This window comes from Panthera pardus, unplaced genomic scaffold, assembly GCF_024362965.1.
Source record: "Panthera pardus isolate Hobbes unplaced genomic scaffold, ASM2436296v1 HiC_scaffold_21, whole genome shotgun sequence".
In the NCBI taxonomy this organism is placed as follows: domain Eukaryota; kingdom Metazoa; phylum Chordata; class Mammalia; order Carnivora; family Felidae; genus Panthera; species Panthera pardus.
The window spans coordinates 37135967-37142268 of record NW_026526777.1 but is presented as its reverse complement, the minus strand read 5'-3'; the positions used below and the strand labels follow the sequence as shown (position 1 = coordinate 37142268).

Genomic DNA, 6302 nt, shown 5'->3' with positions numbered 1-6302 from the left:
CATGTAGGATTTAAGAAACAACACAAAGGGGGAAAAAATAAGAGAGAGAGAGACAGAGAAATCAAGAAGCAGTCTCTAACTGTAGAGAACAAAGTTATGGTTACTAGAAGGGAAGTTGCGGGGGGGTGGGGGATGGGTAAAATAGGTGATGGGGATTAAGGAGTGCATGTGTTGTAATGAGTATTGGGTGATGTATGGAAATGTTGAATCACTGTGTTGTACACCTGAGACTAATATTACACTATGTGTTAACTATACTGGAATTAAAATAAAACCTTAAAAAAACAGAGAAAGTCATTTTTATTTTGTTTTTATCTAACCTGTTTGGTGAATACCTTAGTCATGATCAAAATGAGATAATGCATTTGGAAGCAATATGTAAACTGTAAAATGCTACACAAAAGAATCTAAGACTATAGTTAAAGACATGAGATTGCTTCTTCTCTTCCCTAGAGGAAACAATCCTAAATCTGTTAACCTTTCTAAACAGGATTTCAATTCCAACCACACAAATTCTTGAGAATCCACTAAATTGCAGGCAGAAATAGGGCCCCACACTGATCCTTTACATCCAACATGTCCTTATATGAGGCCAGAACAGAGTTCCTAAGCCTGCGTCATGCTGCCCTAGGTCTGACTTGGATTTCTAGCTTTTAGTGAGGTGGAGTATTCTTTGCTGATTTGCATTTTCCTCATTGTAGCATTAAGCTCAATCATGCAACCTTTCTCTGTAGCGTTTCTTTGAAAGCACCAAAAAAATTAGCTTCAAAATTATTTTAAGTGGTAGAGAATATTTAGTCCTTCCCTCTCACCACCAAGAAAAATATGACAAGTTTCAGGTTTGGAAAAAACTACATTTTCCTATTTATATCCAAATTTGAATGACTGCTTTACTACTCACCAGAAAAAAAATATTTCCAGTTCTCAGAAACCCACTATCTACTGACTGCTAAGTAGCTTATTTGTAGTTGGGAGTTACTAAGTTACTTCAAAATTCCTTTTCTATATAAGATACCACTAAACTTTTGGCAACAATAAATTTTATTTTTTTTTATGGGAAGCTAGGCAAAACTGCCAAGGGAGTATTACAAACCACAAAATTGTTATTATTGAGAACAATCTTAATATTATGTGGCAACAAAGATACTGAGCCACATTCCACATTTGTATAAATTCTTCTGAAGTATAGCACGGCCATAATCAATGTTATATGATTAAATTTATTTCAAAATCTTGGTGGATCTGAGGCATATAAAATAATAATAATAATAATAATACAGAGAGTGAGAGAGAGAGAGCAGGCAAGGGAGGGGCAGAGAGAGAGAGGGAGACACAGAACCTGAAGCAGGCTCCAGGCTCTGAGCTGTCAGTGCAGAGCTGGACGCAGGGCTCCAACCCACGAGACCATGACTTGAGCTGAAGTCAGATGTTCAACTGATTGAGCCACCCAGGCATCCCTAAAATAATAATACGTTTTAAATGAAGTCAGAACACTTTCTGAGTTTTCCCCCAAATTTTTGGAGAATAAGTTTCTTGGTCAATGTCAAGAATTTTTGAGACCCTGATAATTTGTCTTAAAATAACATTTTATTTAAAAATTTTAGGCTCTTTAGAAAGAGAAATTGCTTTGAAATGCTAATTACCCCCACCCTCCTTGGTTTCTATTGCATTTGTCATCATATCATCTTAAGACATGTTGGTAAGAGGCTGATATGGAAGGGCTTTGAAACAAGAAGAAAGTCTTTCCAACCTTGAATTAAGGTAATTTTAAGTATCAAGTCTGCAGACATCCAGGGGGTTGTTCAAGAACAAAGCTTCATCTGTTGCCTGTTCTTATGCATTTTAATGTACTGTACACTAAGACTCAAGAAAAAAAGGTTTAACAAGCTTCTGACTTTTGATTGAAACTCTTTTGCAGGGTTTTTCACAAAAAAACCACACATTTTATAACCCAGAGAACTAAGTAAAGATTTTTTTTTTGTTGTTTTAAGAAGAATGAGCCAGGTTTTGAAAGGCATTCTTCTAGAAACCTAAAACTTTGCTGATTGCTTCCAGGTTTTGATATATTTCTGTGGTTAACAGGATACCACAGTAGGGGGCATCAAAGAGATAGTAAGTTTGCACCTAGAAAATAATTCTATTTTTGTATTGAAATTGAATTTGCCTTTACAGATAGAATAAACTTACATTTCAAATAGCAAAGGGAATTCTGCAAAGGACTCCTATAACATCCAGACCCAAGTTATGTATAGTCTACCACCGTCAGTGACTTCTTTGCCAATTATCCTGGATCTGCAGAGAAATTCTTATAAGGGCATTTTAAGCACCATGAGAAATGTATGATTAACGTTTAGAGAAAAGCAATCTAGAATATAAAAACTATGGGTTATATGTCCAAAATACCTTTTTCTGAAGATCAGGAACTGTGGTCATCAGGGAGAATAGACACCTAGTAAACAGAAATGGGAGCTGCTGGGGAGTAACAGGAGTTTAAGCTGAGTGAGGTGTGCCCAAAGCTCGGGGTGCTACATGGTGACCTGGATGGGGTTGGGGAGATGCCTGCCTGCATGGTGAGCCAGGTGCCTGTCAGGTGCCTGCCATCCTCAGAGAGGCTGTAAGGATTAAACTCACCTTGTTGCTCATCCCTGTTTTCATTTTTTAAAAAATGTTTATTTATTATTGAGAGACAGACACAGAGCGTGAGCAGGGGAGGGGCAGAGAGAGAGAGAGACAGAGCATGAGTGGGGAAGGAGCAGAGACAGAGGGAGACACAGAATCCGAAGCAGGCTCCAGGCTCTGAGCTGTCAGCACAGAGCCCAACGCGGGGTTCAAAACTCACAAACTGCGAGATCATGACCCAAGCCGAAGTCGGTTGCCTAAACAACTGAGCTATCCAGGGGCCCCTCATCCCTGTTGTCATTAATCAACACCTAAGTTTCTTGTCCTTGGCCTAGTCTTAAACTTTACTTCCCACCTCTTTCCAAATAACTTCACTGCATGTTTAGGAACTTCTAGTCCACAGATTAAACAAACTCTCGAATAATTTCAAACTATGACTGGGAACTCACCTTCAAGTCTTGGCTTAACTGAAACCTGGCTCTCACCTAGAGAAACCCTCCTCTGTGGGGATTTCCTTCCAGTCGCGGCTATTTTGACACCCAGCTATGGAGAAAGACATTTTATCAGCCCATAAATGTGACCGCCTCCTTCTTGCAAGTATTTAAAAGTTGCCTTTTTTCTTTCTGATTTTCTTAGCGTGCATAGCCTGACCCTGCTCAGCACTATCTTTGAGGTTCATTCAGCCTCCGAGAAGAATGTGTCCTCTTCTTCTTTTGTTTTTGTTCTTTGTTTTTGGCTGACAAGAGGCATGTAGTTTTTGGTGAGTACATTTAATTGGTAAAGGTTTGGTAAGTCTAAATGATGTTTAATAGGAAAAGTTTATATTTTGATCCTCATATTACCTTTCATTTTTTACAATATAAAAAGGTTTTTTATATTAAACTGTGAGTATGTATGAGAAGGGAGCCAATTTTTTAAATGTTTCTTTTTGGGGGCGACTGGGTGGCTCAGTCGGTTAAGTGTCTGCCCTTGGCTCAGGTCATGATCTTGCAGTGTGTGAGTTTGAGCCCCGCATCAGGCTGTGTGCTGACAGCTCAGCGCCTACAGCCTGCTTCAGATTCTGTCTCCCTCTGTCTCTGCTCCTTCTCCACTCATGCTCTGTCTCTGTCTCTGTCTCTGTCTCTCTCAAAAATAAACAAACATTAAAAAAATTAAATGTTTCTTTTTGTGTGTTAATCAACTACCTTATGGAGTTTTGTTTTGTTTTATATATCATTTGCCTGGAGTTACTTAATTATTTTCTTAAGTACTATTTACTGAAGCCAAGTACAATTACTGGTGTATTTAGGTTGTCTTTTCCAAGTTTTGCTCCCTAAATCAGACTCTAACTACTTTGAGGGCCACACTACCATGCTTATGTGACAATTACTTAAAGAAGCATTCTTAAGTCCTTGGAGGGATTCTGATCAATGCTTTCTCTGAAACCTTGTAAAAGTATTTTACTTCCTTTTGCAGCAAAGACAAGTAATACTGCTTATAATAAGTTTGGAAAGATTACTTGAATGGAGGCTGCTGCTTCTCACATTTCCATAAAAAGAGCCCTGTAGCAATCAACATTCTGCTAGTGCCATCCATGTTCTAGACCTTCACTTTTCCATCCTTATGTAACACTCCTTTCTCTGGAATTGATACTATCTGACTATCCTCATTGCTGTATCTTCACATCTTAAGGTTACTCCCCTCATTCTTGAAGATTTTGGCTCATGTCTTCTCTTCATAACAACTTCCATCATCCTAGATGGCTCTATCTAACACTAAAGCCTCAAAGTTCTTTGACAGCTTGACCCCATTAACCCATCCCTCCAGTCACAGTTGTGGGAAGGAAGGCAAGTGTAGTAGGCCGAAGCTTTCATAGGCCCTAATGAACATGCTAGTATTTATGCTCTGTATATCTCCTTGCCTTGACTCTGAGCTGGCTGTGTGACCTGTATGGAAAAATTACATCAGTTCCAGCCCTAATACTTAAGAAGTCCTGAGAGCTCTCTAAAAAACCTGGGTTCAGAACTGATGTGTCATGCTTTCTTTGGAGTCGGTCGTTTTAGAACTGTCTCTTTCCCATTGCGGGTTGCTTGGAGTGAGCTCGCGGGTCTGTAAGACCAGAAAATTGAGAGTTTCTTCGCGCCCCTGTAGCTGCACCAGGGGGCTCTGCTGCTATCACCAAGCCACAAAATGATCATGTTGAGTTACACCGGAAGCACTGTGGCTATCATTTAGATTACCATGAGAAAAAGAGAAAGAAAGAAGGTTGAGAGGCTCATCAACATTCAAAGAAGGCAAAAACGATGATTGGTCTGAAAGCTAAGTTCCACCATAAACAACGCCATCCTGAGAAAATACAAATGAAAAAGACTATCAAGATGCATGAAAAGAGAAACACCAAGCAAAAGAATGATGAAAAGTCTCCACAAGGAGCAGTACCTGAATATGTACTGGACAGGGAGGGACAGTCCCAAGCTAAAGTACTTCCCAACATGATTAAACAAAAATGAAAAGAGAAAGCAGCAAAATGGGAAGTCCTTTGCTCAAAGTTCGTGCCCAGGGAGAAACAGAAGTATTAAAAGTTATTCGAACAGGAAAGAGAAAGAAGAAAGCATGGAAGAGGATGGTTACTAAAGTCGGCTTTGTTGGAGATGGCTTTACTCTAAAACCACCTAAATATGAAAAATTCATTAGGCCAGTGGGCTTACTTTTCAAAAAGGTCCATGTAACACATCCTGAATTGAAAGCCACCTTGTGCCTGCCAATAGTTGGTATAAAAGAGAATCCCTCATCCTCACTATATACATTTTTGGGTGTTCTTATGAAAGGTACTGTCATTGAAGTGAACGTAAGTGAGTTGGGCCTTGTGACACAAGGAGACAAGGTTATTTGGGGGAAAATATGCCCAGGTTACCAACAGTCCTGAAATCGATGGATACATAAATGTGGTCTTATTTGTTTGACAGCAGTTTCAGACAAGTAACTTTACAATTACTGATTTCAACAATAGAATTTAGTGATTCATCACTTACATATAACACCCAGTACTCATCCCATCAAGCATCTTCCTTAATGCCCCTCACCCATTTAGCCATCCCCCACACCCAACACCCCTCTAGCACTCTTCAGTTTGTTCTCTGTATTTAAGAGTCTCTTATGGTCTGTCTCCCTCTCCGTTTTTATATTATTTTTGCTTCCCTTCCCTTATGTTCATCTGTTTTGTATCTTAAATTCCACATATGTATGAAGTCATATTTGTCTTTCTCTGACCGACTGATTTTGCTTTGCATAATAGACTCTAGTTCCATCCACGTAGCTACAGATGGCAAGATTTCATTCATTTTGATTGCTGAGTAGTATTCCATTAGTGTGTGTGTGTGTGTAAATATATATATATATATATATATCACCTCTTCTTTATCCATTCATCCATTGATGGACATTTGGGCTCTTTCCATACTTTGGCTATTGTTGATAGTACTGCTATAAACATTGAGGTGCATGTGCCACTTCGAAATACCATACCTGTATCCCTTGGATAAATACCTAGTAGTGCAATTGCTGGGTCATAGGGTAGTTCTATTTTTAATTTTTTGAGGAACGTCCATACTGTTTTCCAGAGTGGCTGTTGCATTCCCATCAATAGTGCAAAAGTGTTCCTCTTTCTCCGCATCCTCACCAACATCTGTTGTTGCCTAAGTTGT

The 6302-nt window shown here is 39.1% G+C and overlaps 1 pseudogene; it reads left to right on the top strand.

The window, feature by feature from the left end:
• Positions 1–576: 576 nt before the first annotated feature.
• On the top strand, positions 577–5685 carry LOC109250388 (ribosome biogenesis protein NSA2 homolog; annotated as a pseudogene).
• Positions 5686–6302: the final 617 nt, after the last annotated feature.